A 22,563-nucleotide genomic window follows, 5' to 3' on the forward strand; every position below is an offset into this window, starting at 1 on the left:
TTAGCTTTGGGTTCAATCTTGCGGTGTCCTTTCCCAGTGACAGTAGGGGCAGCAAGGCACGTATTGTATTCTTGCCATCAAGGATAACAAGATGGGTTTTTTTTAATCATATTGCATGAATTTATCCCTCTACATCATGTCATCTTGCTTACGGCGTTACTCTGTTCTTATGAACTTAATACTCTAGATGCATGCTGGATAGCGGTCGATGTGTGGAGTAATAGTAGTAGATGCAGGCAGGAGTTGGTCTACTTGCCTCGGACGTGATGCCTATATACATGATCATACCTAGATATTCTCATAACTATGCTCAATTCTGTCAATTGCTCAACAGTAATTTGTTCACCCACCGTAAAATACTTATGCTCTTGAGAGAAGCCACTAGTGACACCTATGGCCCCCGGGTCTATCTTCATCATATTAATCTTCCAACACTTAGTTATTTCCGTTGCTTTTTACTTTGCTTTTATTTTACTTTGCATCTTTATCATAAAAATACCAAAAATATTATCCTATCATATCTATTAGATCTCACTCTCGTAAGTGACCATGTAGGGATTGACAACCCCTTATCGCGTTGGTTGCGAGGATTTATTTGTTTTGTGTAGGTGCGAGGGACTCGCGCGTAGCCTCCTACTGGATTGATACCTTGGTTCTCAAAAACTGAGGGAAATACTTACGCTACTTTGCTGCATCACCCTTTCCTCTTCAAGGGAAAACCAATGCAGTGCTCAAGAGGTAGCAAGACGGATTTCTGGCGCCGTTGCCGGGGAGGTCTACGCAAAAGTCAACATACCAAGTACTCATCACAAACCCTTATCTCCCGCATTACATTATTTGCCATTTGCCTCTCGTTTTCCTCTCCCCCACTTCACCCTTGCCGTTTTATTCGCCCTCTCTTTTCCGTTTGCCTCTTTTCGCTCGTCTTTCTTTCGCCATGTCTGAATCTGGGGAGGTTATCGCTAATGAAGGAAATGATAATAATTTGGGAACCTTTGATGCTTTCGGTGATCCTCTTGAGGAACCTACTATCTTGCACACCAAAAAGTTTCGAGTCGGTAGTGGCAATATTATTGGGAAAGGAGTTATTCAAGATTTCTTTACTTGTGCTGGAGCTTTGCCCGTTATGGGTGTCTCTATTCTTCACAAAACTAGTAGCCTTGCGGATGCAATATCTTTGCTTGTAGTTGGACTTGAAAGGCAATTTCTTCATATGCATCCTTGCATACAAAGAATTTTCCTAGAATTTTCTAATATTGAGCATTCTTCTGTTAAGCGTGCCGCCACTATCTTTTGGGCTTATGAGTTTAGATTCATAATGAAAGAGGCTAGAGAAATCTTTGCGCATTATAGGGTTGATGCTAGTCATCCTCCCATAGAAGCTATACTTTTTAATCAAGAAGACATGATGCATTTACAATCTTTGGATCACGTTGCTTATAATGAAAATCTTAGGAAAAAGGTTCCATCCGATGTTCTAGTTGATAGAATTTCCGAGCTTAATGATGATTTTGCTATTCAGAATAATGGATTAGGTTTTTCTCTTGAACGTAGGCTTGTGACTTTTTGCCAAAAGAATGCTTGTAATGATGAATTGGTTGTGCAATACAAAGGGCCAAATTTAGCCCTTTTGATTATTTTTGCTTGCCTCAAAGAAAACTTGCTGCTGAACGTAGAGAATATGAGAAAAGTTTTCATGACTTGCCGTACCATTATTATGGCAATACGTAGATTTATCCTTGCTTTTATGCCTAGCTAGGAGCGTTAAACGATAGCGCTTGTTGGGAGGCAACCCAATTTTATTTTTAGTTTTTGCTTTTTGCTTCTGTTTAGGAATAAATATTTGTTCTAGCCTCTGGTTAGATGTGTTTTTATGTTTCAATTAGTGTTTGTGCCAAGTTAAACCTATAGGATCTTCTTGGACGATAGTTATTTGATCTTGCAGAAATTTTGAGAAACTTTCTGTTCACGAAAAGAATTGTTAAAAATCACCAGAACGTGATAAAATATTGATTCCAGTTGATGCTGATCAATAAACAAATTTTCTAGGTCGTCCTATTTTGGCTGATTTTTGGGAGTTCCAGAAGTTTGCATTAGTTACAGATTACTACAGACTGTTCTGTTTTTGACAGATTCTGTTTTTCGTGTGTTGTTTGCTTATTTTGATGAATCTATGGCTAGTAAAAGAGTTTATAAACCATAGAGAAGTTGGAATACAGTAGGTTTAACACCAATATAAATAAAGAATGAGTTCATTACGGTACCTTGAAGTGGTCTTTTGTTTTCTTTCGCTAACGGAGCTCACGAGATTTTCTGCTGAGTTTTGTGTTGTGAAGTTTTCAAGTTTTGGGTGAAAGATTTGATGGATTATGGAACAAGGAGTGGCAAGAGCCTAAGCTTGGGGATGCCCATGGCACCCCCAAGATAATCTAAGGACACCAAAAAGCCAAATCTTCGGGATGCCCCGGAAGGCATCCCCTCTTTCGTCTACTTCCATCGGTAACTTTACTTGGAGCTATATTTTTATTCACCACATGATATGTGTTTTGCTTAGAGCGTCTTGTATGATTTGAGTCATTGATTTTTAGTTTACCACAATCATCCTTGCTGTACACACCTTTTGAGAGAAACACACATGATTCGGAAATTATTAGAATACTCTATGTGCTTCACTTATATCTTTTGAGTTATATAATTTTTGCTCTAGTACTTCACTTGTATCTTTTAGAGCACGGCGGTGGATTTGTTTTATAGAAAATATTGATCTCTCATGCTTCACTTAGATTATTTTGAGAGTTTTAAATAGCATGGTAATTTGCTTAAATAATCCTAATATGCTAGGTATTCAAGAATTGTGAAAATTCTTATGAGTGTGTTGAATACTATGAGAAGTTTGATGCTTGATAATTGTTTTGAGATATGAAGATGGTGATATTAGAGTTATGCTAGTTGAGTAGTTGTGAATTTGAGAAATAGTTGTGTTAAAGTTTGTGATTCCCGTAGCATGCACGTATGGTGAACCGTTATGTGATGAAGTCGGAGCATGATTTATTTATCGATTGTCTTCCTTATGAGTGGTGGTCGGGGATGAGCGATGGTCTTTTCCTACCAATCTATCCCCCTAGGAGCATGCGCGTAATACTTTGCTTTGATAACTTCTAGATTTTTGCAATAAGTATATGAGTTCTTTATGACTAATGTTGAGTCCATGGATTATACACACTTTTCCTCCTTCCACCATTGCTAGCCTCTCTAATACCGCGCACTTTTCGCCGGTATCATACACCCACCATATACCTTCCTCAAAACAGCCACCATACCTACCTATCATGGAATTTCCATAGCCATTCCGAGATATATTGCCATGCAACTTACCACCGTTCCGTTTACTATGACACGCTTTATCATTGTCATATTGCTTTGCATGATCATGTAGTTGAGATTGTATTTGTGGCAAAGCCACCATTCATAATTCTTTTATACATGTCACTCTTGATTCATTGCATATCCCGGTACACCGTCGGAGGCATTCACCTAGAGTCATATTTTGTTCTAAGTATCGAGTTGTAATTGTTGAGTTGTAAGAAAATAAAAGTGTGATGATCATCATTTTTAGAGCATTGTCCCAAGTGAGGAAAGGATGATGGAGACTATGATTCCCCCACAAGTCGGGATGAGACTCCGGACGGAAAAAAAGAGGCCATAAAAAAGAGAGAAGAAAAGGCCCAAATAAAAAAATGATGAGAGAAAAAGAGAGAAGGGACAATGTTACTATCCTTTTACCACACTTGTGCTTCAAAGTAGCACCATGATCTTCATGATAGAGAGTCTCCTATGATATAACTTTCATATACTAGTGGGAATTTTTCATTATAGAACTTGGCTTGTATATTCCAATGATGGGCTTCCTCAAAATGCCCTAGGTCTTCGTGAGCAAGCGAGTTGGATGCACACCCACTTAGTTTCTTTTGTTGAGCTTTCATATACTTATAGCTCTAGTGCATCCGTTGCATGGCAATCCCTACTCACTCACATTGATATCTATTGATGGGCATCTCCATAGCCCGTTGATACGCCTAGTTGATGTGAGACTATCTTCTCCCTCCTTTTTGTCTTCTCCACAACCACCATTCTATTCCACATATAGTGCTATGTCCATGGCTCACGCTCATGTATTGCGTGAAGATTGAAAAAGTTTGAGAATGTCAAAAGTATGAAACAATTGCTTGGCTTGTCATCGGGGTTGTGCATGATTTAAATATTTTGTGTGGTGAAGATAGAGCATAGCCAGACTATATGATTTTGTAGGGATAACTTTCTTTGCCCATGTTATTTTGAGAAGACATAATTGCTTAGTTAGTATGCTTGAAGTATTATTATTTTTATGTCAATATGAACTTTTGTCTTGAATCTTTCGGATCTGAATATTCATACCACAATTAAGAAGAATTACATTGAAATTATGCCAAGTAGCACCCCGCAACAAAAATTCTGTTTTTATCATTTACCTACTCGAGGACAAGCAGGAATTAAGCTTGGGGATACTTGATACGTCTCCAACGTATCTATAATTTTTGATTGCTCCATGCTATATTATCTTCTGCTTTGGACATTATTGGGCTTTATTATTCACTTTTATATTATTTTTGGGACTAACCTATTAACCGGAGGCCCGGCCCAGAATTGCTGTTTTTTTGCCTATTTTAGAGTTTCGCAGAAAAAGAATATCAAACGGAGTCCAAACGGAATGAAACCTTCGGGAACGTGATTTTCGGAACGAACATGATCCAGGAGACTTGGACCCTACGTCAAGCAACCAACAGGGAAGCCACGAGGTAGGGGAGCGTGCCTATGTGACACCCCAAAATTTTGACCTTGTTTTATTAATTAAAATTTTGCCAGGAGATTAAACTTTTCCATTTGTCTGGATTTATCCCTTGATTTTAGAACCTCCCTTTTCTTTAATATTGTGGAGTTTTTACCTCAAGTGGAAACTTTCCAAAAGTATTATTGGACTTGTATACTCTCCCTATAAAACAATTCTTTATCAGTGGATTTAATTGCATAATTGCTTTTCCTGAGCTTTATTCCTTTAAAATGACTTTTCATAAAATTGGAGCCTCTTTTGCACTGCAACCATTTGATTATTGCATTTAAAAATTTCACCAAAATTTGGGGATGTCATGTGATGTTTCCACATTTTTTTATGCAAAAATATCTTTTGGTTATTGGAGATTTTGAGCTCTACATCAACTTTTCAAATCTGGTCCAGTAGGTATTTTTGCACTACAACCCATTTAAATATTCCTTTAAAAATTCTTCCAAGTGTTTAGAGATGTCAGTAGATGCATATAATTCAACTCTATGCAAAAATCCATTGGTGTTCTTTGAAATATTTGAGTGAATCAACCTCATCTTCTCTCTGCCCCAGTTTGGTGATTTGTACTGCAACCCTATTTTATTTTGCTCTAGTAACCCTGAACTTTTTCCTGCAGGTAGTCCTCCCTACAAAACCCTTAAGTCCAGGAGAGTGGACCCATTGGAGGATTCTAAGTGCATGCAATGATAGCCTTTAGTTTCTGCCCAAAACTGGTTTTCTCAGAAACTTGCACTAACAAGTTTCTATTTTTGCCAATCTAACCTTGCCATCATCACCTACATCTAAAGAGACACTGGTCTGGAGTTTTTGGCCACTCCAAGAGTTGCCTAGATACACTTAGCATTCTGTCGAACACCTTGTGTTCATGGACAGTTTTGGCATGTTTTCTAGTTGGCATTATGAACTTGAGCCCCTGACCCATCCAGCATGTCCACTAAGATCCTAGCTACTCCTAACCTAGTCCTGTTAATTGCCAGCCTCCCTCTAACACTCTAGGCTGCCCTGGCATTTCGTCGAGCACGTCCCGTGCGTGCTCTGGGCGCGCCCAGAGCGCACGTTTTGCACGCGCGCGCACCGAGCCGCCGCGTCGCACTGCCGCCCTCGCCGCGTCCCGCCCCTGGCCCTTGCTCGCCTGCAGAGCCACGCACTACCCTCGCCCACTCGCCAGAACCCTCCAAGCCACCCTTGGCGCCCTACAGCGCCGCCGTCAGGGCTCCCTTGGCGGCACGCCGGCGTCGGCAGCGGGCTCTGCCATGGGTGGCGCCGCCCAAGCCACCCGCGCGCGCCAGCTGCCCCCGTGAACAGCCCGAGCTCATCCGCTTACTCGTCGGCACGCGCTCGTCGCCGCCACGTCGCCCTGCAGCTACAGAGCGACGGTCGCCGGCGTTCTTATCCACGGCCGCCGCGGGACCAACCTCGAACCCCTATTTAAGGAGGCCCCCGAGCTCCTCCAAGCACTCATGCGACCCCAGGCCACTCCCATAGCACCCCCACGGCCAGCATTCGACGGATGGTAGCCGTCTTCCTCGACTCCGGTCGGTTCGGCCGCCGCCACCTTCCGGTGCCATTCATCGCAACCAGACCCTCCCCCGTGCCTCCAACACCACCATTCGTTTCCCCTCGACCTCACGGAGTCGCCCATCCTCTTAGCTTCGATCGAGAGCCACCACAGCCCAAACCCCCAATCATGCCCGAAACCTCCTCCGCCGCGGAGCTCGCCGCCGGCGACTCCCATCACCCCCACGGCCCCCTCGACCACCGGGAGGACCGCCCTGGAGCCACGGATCCATCCCTGCCCTCCGGAGCCCGCGAGCAGCCGCCAATCGCCGGCGGCGATCGCCGGAGTCCCGCCTCCGTTCGGGCAAAGGCAGAGGAGGGAGAAAGGACTGGTCAAACCTGACTAGTGGGCCCGCTGGACCCACTGTCAGTGACCCAGCCCGCCGACGCGTGTTTTAAGTGGAGACGTGTTTCGCAAAATACGTTTTCGCTGAACAGAAAGCGTAAGCCCCTCCGAAACGTTTTCTTTTTCTGTTTATTTTTAAAACAGAACTTTGACTAAACTTTGACTGGCTATATCTTTTAAAATAAAACTCCAAATGAGTTGATTCTTTTCCTACCTCTCTCAAATTTCATCTAGTTTATTTTAAGATTTATTTCCAAAAATATTTGGGACAACTTTTTGTACTGTTTTTGAAATATTTGCTATTTGAATATTTTTTTCAAAATAGGAAATGGAGAGAGAAGAAAACTTTCAAAAAATGCACCCCCTTGCATACTCTTGAAGGCAAGCATTCTGAACTCTGGCATAATATTTTTGTGAGGTGTTTTGATACGGTTACAACACCACTTGACTTGGAGCATACGTTATTTTTATGTGACGATACAAATCATTCGCATGAATGCACAATGGAGATTCCTTGCTGGTAGTAATGGTCATGCTGATGATAGTAGTCATCCTCGTGAGCTTTTCATGCATACCGGAAAGAAGCCGGGAAGGTCGTTGTCTTGGGTAGACACGAGTTTGTCCCTAGTTCCTCGTCGAGACGAGTGTGTCCGGTATGGCATGGTGAGGTTTGATGGGTGGTGACTTTATCTGTTAATGGAAATATTTTTGTCTTATGGAGAATACTTGGACCTCCTGAGTCGGCCGTAGGTCGAGTCTTGTTCAGTAACTTCCCCTACTTGTTTTGTACTACCACTTGTCCCTGCCGCAGGTAGGGTACGGTTCAGTAAGTTGTCAACCCCTTACCAAAGCACACACCGTACAGAGAGGCCATGGTGGAAGATACCGGAGGCCTCCGGTAGGCATGCCACCTGGTCCGGGGGCATGGGTGTTTCCGGTTGGGACCGAGAGGGGGGCACCCCTTAGAGCGCGCGATATAAATTTGATCCCATGCTACGTCGAGGTTGTAGCCTCCCCACTTAGAGTTTTGCTTGACAGGTGTCGTGGGTGATTCCAGACACCGGTAAGTTAAGCTGGTGTGTGCAGGTCAGGCGCGTTTTCAATTAAAAGGCCGTAGGCGGAATTAGTCCCGATGGACTAAATAAATCCGTTACTCGTGGGTAAAGAGTACACCCTCTGCAGAGGTTATATCTATTTGGATAGCCAGGTGCATGGGTAAGGACTACAGTCTGAGATGGGACATAGTGACGGTCTTCGGATGGAGAAACGGCTAGACTAGAACTTTGATTTTGACCTATGACTTATGAGGTATATGACTATTATTATTATGGACTAACCGTTTACTTTATTTGAATTATTGAGTATCCCTGGGACGGTTCTACCTCCTGGATATTCACTGTGATTATTCTTATATAAGCCCTCTCTGTGGTGTCGCTCAGACGCCCGACTGCGGCATGCTTGTTATTTAATTATTCTTTATAAGCCCTTTATGTGGTGTCGCTCAGACGCCCGACTGAGGCATGCTTGTTATTTAATTATTCTTTATAAGCCCTTTATGTGGTGTCGCTCAGACGCCCGACTGCGGCATGCTTGCTATTTAATTATTCTTTATAAGCCCTTTATGTGGTGTCGCTCAGACGCCTGACTGCGGCATGCTTGCTATTTAATTATTCTTTATAAGCCCTTTATGTGGTGTCGCTCAGACGCCTGACTGCAGCATGCTTGTTATTTAATTATTCTTTATAAGCCCTTTATGTGGTGTCGCTCAGACGCCCAACTGCGGCAGTGTTAATTTATTTGCACCCTCTCGAGGAGTCATTCCAGACACTCGATCAGTGCATTATATTTCTACTCCCGTATTGCATGTTCATATTTTACCTGCATGCGTGCATCACGGATTTCGTTTATTTCGTGACAGACGTTATGATCATAGAATATTTCGGAGCATGATTATCCCTTATTATATTATACCCGTGCTCTTAATGTTTGCGAGTACATTCAAACGTACTCACTGGCTTGTCCCTGGCTATTGTCTTGGCCAGATTCCTTGCTTGGAGAGAGCATTGCGGAGACAGCCCCGGAACCTACGCAATGATGATAGCAGCCTCGCGAAGATAGGAGTTATCCTGGTCAGCTGTTCTTGTGGGAAATGGAGTCCCATAGACGCAGATGAACCACAAATCGCTTCCACCATCAACCACTAGAAACCAAGTGTTGTACTCATAGGCCACAATGGTCTTGTACTACATATTTTGTACTTTGCTTGGAATCCTTGTATCAAGTTGGTGCCTCATCAGCTAACAGTAATCCTGGGGCTGGTGAGCACAAAGGCCATTTTCTGGGAAATTAATATCCCGAAAATCCGGTCCTGACAGACTTGGTATCAGAGCCAGGTTGACCATTGGCTAATCCGTTCTTAGCCAGGTCAATAAACCTAGGTTAACCAAACCACCAGACCTTAACCTAACCCCGGCCAAGCTTCTCACGTAAGATAGCCACACAGTGACCCCGACGCTTTTGGCAGTCGGTGCCCAACCTATCAGCCTAGCCTGTCGATCACGCGCCAGTGACCGACACCTAACATGTCTCATTCGCAAGCGTGCGAAGGAAGACTCCGTCCCCTTTTTCTATAAAAAGGGCACGCTAGCCTCAACACAGCACAGCCTCTTTCCCAAACCAAGCCACGATGCCTGGCCCCATTGTTCACAATGAGACCACAGCAACCAACCTTGGAGGTTTTGTGACCGTGCTCGCAAACCTCACCTGCCGTGCCTATGCATTAGAAGAGCCCCCTGAATATGTTGTGTACCAAGGACCCATGTACGGTGAGAGCCGTCAATTCTGGGCCACTGTGCACATCTATGGTAGGGGTCTATCGCCAGAACGCCCCTACAGGTTCACTGGAAGGACAACTTCCTTTGAGCCACAAGCCATCCAACTGGCAGCTCGAGAAGCTATAGTTCAACTCCGGCACTTGTCGCCCAGAGTTAACTGTCGCTCGTTCTACTACTACCCCAGTCGTGACGGGTATGGTAGGCCGCCCCAGGTTGCCAACGGAGATCACGAGACGGATCCTACACTATTGCATCTGGTGCGCTATGTAAGTGCACTAGAGGGACTGTTCGATCAAATCACCCTTGATCTGATCGCAACTCGTGGAGAACTGGTTCACCGAGCCCCGTCGAGAGGAGAAGTGGAGCCCGAAGCCGACAACCCAGTCATGCTGTTCGGACACCCGATCGAGTCCTTGAGGTCCGCCCCAGCCATCAACCAAAATACTTTGGTGTCCCCAGAAGTGCTTCGTCGCCTTTTGGGAACACGCTCCAACGGGATTGTGGCCAGCAACCCCCGCGATGGTCATCACCACTACCCCGACCCTGCAGCCCCTCAACCTCAACCAGCAAATCCCGACGGTGAAACCCGTGGAGAAGCCTCGACGTCCGCAAGGCCAGCCCACTTAGACATTAACATAGTAGACTAAGTCGCTCGAGTAATAATGAGCCTTATTATGTCTATGCCTTGTAATTGTGTGATCTTGTATCTCCATTATTAAATGTTGTCCGCTTGTGCGCCCCTATTTTTGGAGTAGTAGCCATGCATAAGTACGTCAGCGTACAGATGCATCTTTTGAATTCCGGGCGCAGCTACCAAAACCACACCCGACGACACCCACAGCAATGCGTCACATTTATGAGATATGTGTATCTATGGCTTTGACCTCAACCCCAAACCAGTTACCCTTCACCACGGTAAATAACCCAGCCCCAATGCTATATAAAAGGCCACCTCGTGACCTTGCCAAGTACCCCTCATCTTGTGCACAACCTTCACAGCCCTTTCCTTTCCATGCGGAACCCCAGTATTTACCTGAGAACTCCAGACACAACCCCGGGTAGTTTTGTTAAATTATTGTGGGACTTTACCTGCAGTACCATGAGTGCCATCCATCCACCCCAGTACGAGTTGCTCAAATCGAGGATCACCCCATCCACCTCGAAATATTGGGAAGTGGTGCACAACCCTCCCGCCAACCCAAACCAAGACCTAACGGAAGTTTCCTTCATGCGGAAATCCATGCCGACTCCGCATATGGCCATGGAAGCTGCTGCGTACGAAGCGTACGCTCGTCTTCGATTCGCGGTACCCTATGCCAGCGAACGAGGATATTATTATTTTCCGAGTCGTGCAGCACCCGGAGAAGTAGCATCTTTTCCCGGTGGACGAATTGAGAGGGATCCAGTACTGGCCAACCTTGCCCAGTATGTGATCGCTCAGGAGCGTTTGACTCAGCGGGTAATGGGTTATCTCCAGAGCCTCGCTGATTTAAATCCTCGGATCGCTATTGGCAGACCACTGAGGCCTGACCAGGAGAGACGCGTTCATCGACTGGTCAACCCGCTTCCCCCGATAGAAGAAGAGTGTGCCCCAGTACCAGAGACGTTTTCTCAGGACCCTGTCCGTTTGCCTTTTTATTGTAGACGTCACCGCTATGTTTATTATCCCAGTATTTATTTATGTACTGTAACTTGTACGTGGTATCCAAAAATTTGTGCGGCGTACCAAATATTTGGTTTCAATTATGTGAGCAGTTTTACTGCTGTTAATTTTGTTTTAACTAATTTTCACCCACGATAAAATTAAAGTGAGTTTTCTTTCCCTGAGTTGCTGCAGCGTATACATCTTCACGACATAGATTTTTATTCGCGCAGCACCATAACAGCAGACTCACAACCACAACCACTCGACCTCGTGCGCTAATTACAAATCCTCGTACACATTTTTGCGCCTAACTGATCCCACCCGAGGACACCACAGTCTCAGTAAGAGAGATTTGTGAGTAATCATTCGGGCGTGAGTTGCTCCAGCCCATCGACAGCAGTTAGCGCTCGATGCCGCACCTAATCCTCGTGATCGCCACCACCGTGAAGAGCTAACACTCAAGCGGCAGCATCACGACGATCATCCAGGATCATCGCGCACAAGAGCATGGAGAACCCCAGCAACGTCGCCAAACCTCCACACACCAGGACCACGTACCAGTCCGGCATCGCCTCCGCCATTAGAGCCTCGTCTCGAGCTCCTGCAAACAGCAATGGAGGAGAAGGAAGAAGAAGTAGAAGCGAGGCCAGGTGTGAGGAAGAAGAGAGGAGCGCCGCGATCATTTTATAGCTCGAGATCGGTGTACGGTGGGCGAGGTCCACCAGCGCCACTCGTCGCTCGATCTCCGGTTTTCGGAGGCGAGTCCGCGAGCAGTGCCGACAATGCACTGGCCCGCGAGATGAGTGCACGCTGCACCGGCAGCTAGCACGCCGCGCACTACCGCAGTACGGCCTAGATGCCCTACGCGCTAGGCGTCGCCGGTGGAGGAGGCACGGGAATGCCCGCGAAGGAGAGCAAGAAGAGAGAGCCAGAGGTAGAAGAAGAGGCCGACAGTGGGCCCCGGGTCCACCTGTCAGCCAGAGAGAGCACTGTGCTCTCGGGTGCGACCAGCGTGTTTTAGTAATTTAGAATTTATTCTAAATTACTGTATCCACGTAGAAATATCTCGTTTTTCCCCCAACCATGGATTTTTTCCGCGCAACTCCAGTATACCACACTGTGGTTTTACACCACTTATTGCCCTCTCACTGTAGCCACTTTTTTATTGCATAGTAGAATGTTGATTTTTTTGGCAAAAGCAATGTTTGTTCAAAACAGCTTTTAACAAATCTCGAGGACGAGATTTTTCTTAAGGGGGGTAGTGTTGTGACACCCCAAAATTTTAGCCTTGTTTTATTAATTAAAATTTTGCCAGGAGATTAAACTTTTCCATTTGTCTGGATTTATCCCTTGATTTCAGAACCTCCCTTTTCTTTAATATTATGGAGTTTTTACCTCAAGTGGAAACTTTCCAAAAGTATTATTGGACTTGTATACTCTCCCTATAAAACAATTCTTTATCAGTGGATTTAATTGCATAATTGCTTTTCCTGAGCTTTATTCCTTTAAAATGACTTTTCATAAAATTGGAGCCTCTTTTGCACTGCAACCATTTGATTAATGCATTTAAAAATTTCACCAAAATTTGGGGATGTCATGTGATGTTTCCACATCATTTTTATGCAAAAATATCTTTTGGTTATTGGAGATTTTGAGCTCTACATCAACTTTTCAAATCTGGTCCAGTAGGTATTTTTGCACTACAACCCATTTAAATATTCCTTTAAAAATTCTTCCAAGTGTTTGGAGAGGTCAGTAGATACATATAATTCAACTCTATGCAAAAAGCCATTGGTGTTCTTTGAAATATTTGAGTGAATCAACCTCATCTTCTCTCTGCCCCAGTTTGGTGATTTGTACTGCAACCCTATTTTATTTTGCTCTAGTAACCCTGAACTTTTTCCTGCTTGTAGTCCTCCCTACAAAACCCTTAAGTCCAGGAGAGTGGACCCATTGGAGGATTCTAAGTGCATGCAATGATAGCCTTTAGTTTCTGCCCAAAACTGGTTTTCTCAGAAACTTGCGCTAACAAGTTTCTGTTTTTGCCAATCTAACCTTGCCATCATCTCCTACATCTAAAGAGACACTGGTCTGGAGTTTTTGGCCACTCCAAGAGTTGCCTAGATACACTTAGCATTCTGTCGAACACCTTGTGTTCATGGACAGTTTTGGCATGTTTTCTAGTTGGCATTATGAACTTGAGCCCCTGACCCATCCAGCATGTCCACTAAGATCCTAGCTACTCCTAACCTAGCCCTGTTAATTGCCAGCCTCCCTCTAACACTCTAGGCTGCCCTGGCATTTCGTCGAGCACGTCCCGTGCGTGCTCTGGGCGCGCCCAGAGCGCACGTTTTGCACGCGCACGCACCGAGCCGCCGCGTCGCACTGCCTCGCTCGCCGCATCCCGCCCCTGGCCCTTGCTCGCCTGCAGAGCCACGCACTACCCTCGCCCACTCGCCAGAACCCTCCAAGCCACCCCTGGCGCCCTACAGCGCCGCCGTCAGGGCTCCCTTGGCGGCACGCCGGCGTCGGCAGCGGGCTCTGCCATGGACGGCGCCGCCCAAGCCACCCGCGCGCGCCAGCTGCCCCCGTGAACAGCCCGAGCTCATCCGCTTACTCGTCGGCACGCGCTCGTCGCCGCCACGTCGCCCTGCAGCTACAGAGCGACGGTCGCCGGCGTTCTTATCCACGGCCGACGCGGGACCAACCTCGAACCCCTATTTAAGGAGGCCCCCGAGCTCCTCCAAGCACTCATGCGACCCCAGGCCACTCCCATAGCACCCCCACGGCCAGCATTCGACGGATGGTAGCCGTCTTCCTCGACTCCGGTCGGTTCGGCCGCCGCCACCTTCCGGTGCCATTCATCGCAACCAGACCCTCCCCCGTGCCTCCAACACCACCATTCGTTTCCCCTCGATCTCACGGAGTCGCCCATCCTCTTAGCTTCGATCGAGAGCCACCACAGCCCAAACCCCCAATCATGCCCGAAACCTCCTCCGCCGCGGAGCTCGCCGCCGGCGACTCCCATCACCCCCACGGCCCCCTCGACCACCGGGAGGACTGCCCTGGAGCCACGGATCCATCCCTGCCCTCCGGAGCCTGCGAGGAGCCGCCAATCGCCGGAGTCCCGCCTCCGTTCGGGCAAAGGCAGAGGAGGGAGAAAGGACTGGTCAAACCTGACCTGTGGGCCCGCTGGACCCACTGTCAGCGACCCAGCCCCGCCGACGCGTGTTTTAAGTGGAGACGTGTTTCGCAAAATACGTTTTCGCTTAACAGAAAGCGTAAGCCCCTCCGAAACGTTTTCTTTTTCTGTTTATTTTAAAACAGAACTTTGACTCAACTTTGACAGGCTATATCTTTTAAAATAAAACTCCAAATGAGTTGATTCTTTTCCTACCTCTCTCAAATTTCATCTAGTTTATTTTAGGATTATTTCAAAAATATTTGGGACAACTTTTTGTACTGTTTTGAAATATTTGACATTTGAATATATTTTTTCAAAATAGGAAATGGAGAGAGAAGAAAACTTTCAAAAAATGCACGCCCTTGCATACTCTTGAAGGCAAGCATTCTGAACTCTGGCATAATATTTTTGTGAGGTGTTTTGATACGGTTACAACACCACTTGACTTGGAGCATACGTTATTTTTATGTGACGATAAAAATCATTCGCATGAATGCACAATGGAGATTCTTTGCTGGTAGTAATGGTCATGCTGATGATAGTAGTCATCCTCGTGAGCTTTTCATGCATACCGGAAAGAAGCCGGGAAGGTCGCTGTCTTGGGTAGACACGAGTTTGTCCCTAGTTCCTCATCGAGACGAGTGTGTCCGGTATGGCATGGTGAGGTTTGATGGGTGGTGACTTTATCTGTTAATGGAAATATTTTTGTCTTATGGAGAATACTTGGACCTCCTCAGTCGGCCGTAGGTCGAGTCTTGTTCAGTAACTTCCCCTACTTGTTTTGTACTACCACTTGTCCCTGCCGCAGGTAGGGTACGGTTCAGTAAGTTGTCAACCCCTTACCAAAGCACACACCGTACAGAGAGGCCATGGTGGAAGATACCGGAGGCCTCCGGTAGGCATGCCACCTGGTCCGGGGGCATGGGTGTTTCCGGTTGGGACCGAGAGGGGGGCACCCCTTAGAGCGCGCAATATAAATTTGATCCCATGCTACGTCGAGGTTGTAGCCTCCCCACTTAGAGTTTTGCTTGACAGGTGTCGTGGGTGATTCCAGACACCGGTAAGTTAAGCTGGTGTGTGCATGTCAGGCGCGTTTTCAATTAAAAGGCCGTAGGCGGAATTAGTCCCGATGGACTAAATAAATCCGTTACTCGTGGGTAAAGAGTACACCCTCTGCAGAGGTTATATCTATTCGGATAGCCAGGTCCATGGGTAAGGACTACAGTCTGAGATGGGACATAGTGACGGTCTTCGGATGGAGAAACGGCTAGACTAGAACTTTGATTTTGACCTATGGCTTATGAGGTATATGACTATTATTATTATGGACTAACCGTTTACTTTATTCGAAATTATTGAGTATCCCTGGGGCGGTTCTACCTCCTGGATATTCACTGTGATTATTCTTATATAAGCCCTCTCTGTGGTGTCGCTCAGACGCCCGACTGCGGCATGCTTGTTATTTAATTATTCTTTATAAGCCCTTTATGTGGTGTCGCTCAGACGCCCGACTGAGGCATGCTTGTTATTTAATTATTCTTTATAAGCCCTTTATGTGGTGACGCTCAGACGCCCGACTGCGGCATGCTTGCTATTTAATTATTCTTTATAAGCCCTTTATGTGGTGTCGCTCAGACGCCCGACTCCGGCATGCTTGCTATTTAATTATTCTTTATAAGCCCTTTATGTGGTGTCGCTCAGACGCCCGACTGCGGCATGCTTGTTATTTAATTATTCTTTATAAGCCCTTTATGTGGTGTCGCTCAGACGCCTGACTGCGGCAGTGTTAATTTATTTGCACCCTCTCGAGGAGTCATTTCAGACACTCGATCAGTGCATTCTATTTCTACTCCCGTATTGCATGTTCATATTTTACCTGCATGCGTGCATCACGGATTTCGTTTATTCCGTGACAGACGTTATGATCATAAAATATTTCGGAGCATGATTATCCCTTATTATATTATACCCGTGCTCTTAATGTTTGCGAGTACATTCAAACGTACTCACTGGCTTGTCCCTGGCTATTGTCTTGGCCAGATTCCTTGCTTGGAGAGAGCATTGCGGAGACAGCCCCGGAACCTACGCAATGATGATAGCAGCCTTGCGAAGATAGGAGTTATCCTGGTCAGCTGTTCTTGTGGGAAATGGAGTCCCATAGACGCAGATGAACCACAAATCGCTTCCGCCGTCAACCACTAGAAACCAAGTGTTGTACTCATAGGCCACAATGGTCTTGTACTACATATTTTGTACTTTGCTTGGAATCCTTGTATCAAGTTGGTGCCTCATCAGCTAACAGTAATCCTAGGGCTGGTGAGCACAAGGGCCATTTTCTAGGAAATTAATATCCCGAATATCCGGTCCTGACAGCCTACCCCCCAAGGGCGCGCCCGCCACACTCGTGGGCCCCCTGTTGCTCCACTGACGTACTTCTTCCTCCTATATATACCTACGTAACCCCAAATGATCAGATACGGAGCCAAAAACCTAATTCCACCGCCGCAACCTTCTATACCCACGAGATCCCATCTTGGGGCCTGTTCCAGAGCTCCGCCGGAGGGGGCATCAATCACAGAGGGCTTCTACATCAACACCATAGCCCCTCCGATGAAGTGTGAGTAGTTTACCTCAGACCCTCGGGTCCATAGTTAGTAGCTAGATGGCTTCTTCTCTCTTTTTGGATCTCAATACAAAGTTCTCCCCCTCTCTCGTGGAGATCTATTCGATGTAATCTTCTTTTGCGGTGTGTTTGTTGAGACCGATGAATTGTGGGTTTATGGTCAAGTTTATCTATGAACAATATTTGAATCTTCTGAATTGTTTTATGTATGATTGCTTATCTTTGCAAGTCTCTTCGAATTATCAGTTTGGTTTGGCCTACTAGATTGATCTTTCTTGCAATGGGAGAAGTGCTTAGCTTTGGGTTCAATCTTGCGGTGTCCTTTCCCAGTACAGTAGGGGCAGCAAGGCACGTATTGTATTGCTGCCATCGAGGATAACAAGATGAGGTTTTTATCATATTGCATGAATTTATCCCTCTATATCTTGTCATCTTGCTTAAGGCGTTACTCTGTTCTTATGAACTTAATACTCTAGATGCATGCTGGATAGCGGTCGATGTGTGGAGTAATAGCAGTAGATGCAGGCAGGTGTTGGTCTACTTGTCTCGGGCGTGATGCCTATATACATGATCATAACTAGATATTCTCATAACTATGCTCAATTCTGTCAATTGCTCAACAGTAATTTGTTCACCCACCGTAAAATACTTATGCTCTTGAGAGAAGCCACTAGTGAAACCTATGGCCCCAGGGTCTATCTTCATCATATTAATCTTCCAACACTTAGTTATTTCCGTTGCTTTTTTACTTTGCTTTTATTTTACTTTGCATCTTTATCATAAAAATACCAAAAATATTATCCTATCATATCTATCAGATCTCACTCTCGTAAGTGACCGTGTAGGGATTGACAACCCCTTATCGCGTTGGTTGCGAGGTTTTTTTTATTTTGTGTAGGTGCGAGGGACTCGCGCGTAGCCTCCTACTGGATTGATACCTTGGTTCTCAAAAACTGAGGAATATACTTACGCTACTTTGCTGCATCATCCTTTCCTCTTCAAAGGAAAACCAACGCAGTGCTCAAGAGGTAGCATAGTGTAGCATGTTACTACTTTCGGTTAATCCTATTCTGCTGCATAGCCTGTCATTGTTGCTACAATTGTTACCCTTACCTGCTATCCTAATGCTTAGTATAGGATGCTAGTGTTCCATCAGTGGCCCTACACTGTTGTCCGTCTGCCATGCTATACTACTGGGCCGTGATCACTTCGGGAGGTGATCACGGGCATATGCTATATACTTTATACTGTTACATTACTTATGATACTGTTCGGAGATGGGGGCTGAAGGGGCAGGTGGCTGCATCCCGGTAGAGGTGGGCCTGGGTCCCCGACGGCCCCCGACTGTTACTTTGTGGCGGAGCGACAGAGCAGGTTGAGACCACCTAGGAGAGAGGTGGGCCTGGCCCTAGTCGGCGTTCGCGGTTACTTTAAAATAACACCCTTAACGAGATCTTGGTATTTGATCTGAGTTGGGTCGTTGATCTTATACGCACCACGTGGGACAAGATATGGGCAACCGGCGTCGTGGTATCAGCCGAAGCTCTTTTTGACGTCAGCGACTGAGCGGCGCGCGCCGGATTGGACTGGAACGCCTGCACTTGTATTAAGGGGGCTAGGTCTGCTTCCGGCCGCGTTCGCAACATGCAGGTGTGCAATGGGCGATGGGCCCAGACCCCTGCGCGCATAGGATTTAGACCGGCGTGCTGACCTCTCTGTTGATCCTAGGTGGGGCTGCGACATGTTGATCTCCCGAGGCCGGACATGACCTAGGAAAGTGTGCCCGGCCAGAGGGATCGAGCGTGTCGGGTAATGTGGTGCACCCCTGCAGGGAAGTTTATCTGTTCGAATAGCCGTGATCTTCGGTAACAGGACGACTTGGAGTTGTACCTTGACCTTATGACAACTAGAACCAGATACTTAATAAAACACACCCTTCCAAGTGCTAGATATAACCCGGTGATCGCTCTCTAATAGGGCGACGAGGAGGGGATCGCCGGGTAGGTTTATGCTGTGCGATGCTACTTGGTGAACTTACCATCTACTCTCTTCTACAAGCTGCAAGATGGAGGTGGCCTGAAGCGTAGTCTTCGATAGGATTAGCTATCCCCCTCTTATTCTGGCATTCTGCAGTTCAGTCCACCGATATGGCCCTTTACACATATACCCATGCATATGTAGTGTAGCTCCTTGCTTGCGAGTACTTTGGATGAGTACTCACGGTTGCTTTTCTCCCTCTTTTCCCCTTTCCCTTCTACCTGGTTGTCGCAACCAGATGCTGGAGCCTAGGAGCCAGACGCCACCGTCGACGACGACTCCTACTACACCGGAGGTGGCTACTCCTACGTGCAGGTCACTGACGACGACCAGGAGTAGTTTAGGAGGATCCCAGGCAGGAGGCCTGCGCCTCTTTCGATCTGTATCCCAGTTTGTGCTAGCCATCTTATGGCAACTTGTTTAACTTATGTCTATACTCAGATATTTGTTGCTTCCGCTGACTCGTCTATGAATGAGCACTTGTATTCGAGCCCTCGAGGCCCCTGGCTTGTATTATGATGCTTGTATGACTTATTTTATTTTTAGAGTTGTGTTGTGATATCTTCCCGTGAGTTCCTGATCTTGATCGTACACGTTTGCGTGTATGATTAGTGTATGATTGAATCGGGGGCGTCACAAGTTGGTATCAGAGCCGACTGCCTGTAGGAATCCCCCTTCCATACTCCTTGGCCGAAGTTGAGTCTAGGCTTTACAAAACTTTTACTAACATGGCTGTGCGGCCCATGGGCCCACGTCGCCATTGGGTGGTATTAGGATCTTTTATTCCTCGTCTATACTATGGGATTCTAATCTCTCTTCTATTCGGGTTAAATGATTTTCTAAAATCTAACTTTAGGTTCTCGAAAACACTTTCTCCCGAAGAGCACCTTCAGTCCAGATGATCGACGGCTGCACCAGAAGATTTCGAAGTTACTCTACGATACTCTTTTGAGACTTTGTGCCTGTTGCTTTTGCAATTCCCTACCACCGAAATATCCCTATGGATAAATACATACACTTGCCATTCTTACTTTTATTCCCACTTGATCTTGTTATTACAAGATACCTTGAAATCCTCTCTATTGTTCTGAGAATATTTTGTGCCTACTGCCTTGCAGTTCCTTGCCACCTGAATACCCCTACGGATAATTTCTCACCCTTATCGAGTATCCGTTCATCCCCAGTTGTTCATGTGTTTCACAATGGTCTTCGAAATACTATTCGATCCTCTAAAAATCCTTAGTAGCTTATTGCTCTGCAATACTTGTCTGCTTGCATTATGGATGCCTTCCATATGTCTGGCAATATTCGTTAGTATCCTTAGGCACCATCATTTTGATCCTATTGATTCAACATGAGTGCGAATGCACGAAATCATCAGTTGATCCTTTTAAATTATCTTTCCGGCTCAGACGTCATTTTAAACATGAGCTTGTTCTTGACCAATCTATTTGCCGTCAATTGTACCCTTAGGTCTATTGAACTTATCCACCCTTGATCAGAGCATCCTCTTCTGATCCTTCGATATGGAAATCATAATTCCTTTGATATCTAAGCATCGAATCATTCAGATGTTCTATAATATGATGCCCTTGCATTCTTTCTTCAGTTGGTTTTGTGCCGATGCTCACATCAGCTCCGCTATCGGCCGTCAAATCCTTTGTTGGATTATTATTCGGCAATGTCCTTCATATTTAATCGCCTTGAGAATTCTTCCCTGATACATAATGCCATTAGTAAATCCTATTCTCTGATTTGGCCAACCATGCTCTGCTTTCGAGCTGGTGATATTTACTCTTGGAACTTGTGGTATATGTTTCTAAGATATCCCGATGGGTTGAACCTTATGCCTTCCTTAATCTGTGTGACCCGAAAACTTTTCATAGGTCATACTCCTCTAGTAATTCACCCGGTAGGTTTTCACACTGAAATCATTTTTAGTAGAGCAGTGAATGAATGGTCTTGCATTGGAGAAGTGGGAGTCGACCTTGAACTTCGTGTTCATGCCCATGGAAACGATGTAGATCGTATCATTAATGCTTCTCTTCAAATAAATATTTCCTTTTAAATACCATTTCTCGGACAAGTTGAAGTACTTGTCTTCTGCAGATCATTGCACCTGCCCACCCTTACTTTGATCTACCGTTGAGCATTACACTCTGGTATCTCAAGAATACCACGAAACTACATAACTTCTTATGAGTTCTTCATCAACTATTATTCTCGCCAATTCCAATTTCCCTCAGGTTCTGAGTTATTCACTCGAGAACACCGTTAAGTGAATCGATTCCGCACTCCGATTCAATAACTCTAAGTAATTTTCGTTGCTTATGATTTAATAACCCTTCAAGTCATTCCTAGCCTGATCGGCTATATCATTATCGTGCTAATTTTTAACTGTGCTACCTGGTCCTTCTTCATGGAGCACAAATTTCGGCGACGAGCTAACCCTACGCCAATCTTCCTCGTCATATCATTTCTCCTTGAATAGCAAGCTTGATTTCGAGTATGTGTCGTATCCGTGGTTTCAATAACTTTTTGCTCCATCCTTCCTTTTGCTTGATGTCGTCGATGAGCGATTACATCTTCATGAAATCTCTCGACAAATGTGTCATGACCATCATCAACATTATGAGCCCTTCCAGGATATAAATTGAGTTCATGATAAAAAATACCATCCTTGCTCTCGATGATTTGTGTTATCATCGGCCACTTTATTGCCTTCCCTCCAACTCAAACTTAATCGTGTTTTGTGTTATACCTTGAGTTCCTTGCTATCCAGCATTTGTTCTTCTTTACCTTGGAATATTACCACCTTTTATGTCAAGAATGTCGTGGGAATTTCACCACCTCTTGAGAGTTCTTGATACAAGTGATACTTCTCACCATCACCATTCCTTCTTGGTCCCCGTGTTGTTTATAACCGGAATGCCAACAAATGAACTATGATGTGTGAATTCAAAACTTCTAGCAATCCTATTGCTTTGAAGTTATTGGTCGATAGTTTCATTAAAAGTCTATCGCTTATTGAATCATCATTCCAACATTGGTCGTGCTACCTAGTCCAGATTTCCGGGTGCACCATTCTATCGTTGGTCAATTATGTATGTTTCCCTCGAGCCTACATCATTATATCATTTGATCTAACTAATGTTATCTCCTTGTTCACATAGTTGTGGAAATCCATCTTTAGGGAAACCTCGATGAATTTTCGCGGAGTCCATCAGCCACCTCCTCATCCTCCCCTTGGTTTAATGATGAACTCTTCTTTCGGGACTCGCTTCCATAGTTCATTTCCCGAGCATCTTACAATGTCATCTCGTCAATTTGTGTTGCACCTTTTCTTCTCAGACATCCTGAGTCTGAGGTATCCTAACACCAATCAGATCTGAATCTCGGTCAGATATGATGGTTGGAACATATTCCAAGAGTTATAACAAGGTGATGTCATGCCTAGC

This window comes from Triticum aestivum, chromosome 7D, assembly GCF_018294505.1.
Source record: "Triticum aestivum cultivar Chinese Spring chromosome 7D, IWGSC CS RefSeq v2.1, whole genome shotgun sequence".
Taxonomy (NCBI): domain Eukaryota; kingdom Viridiplantae; phylum Streptophyta; class Magnoliopsida; order Poales; family Poaceae; genus Triticum; species Triticum aestivum.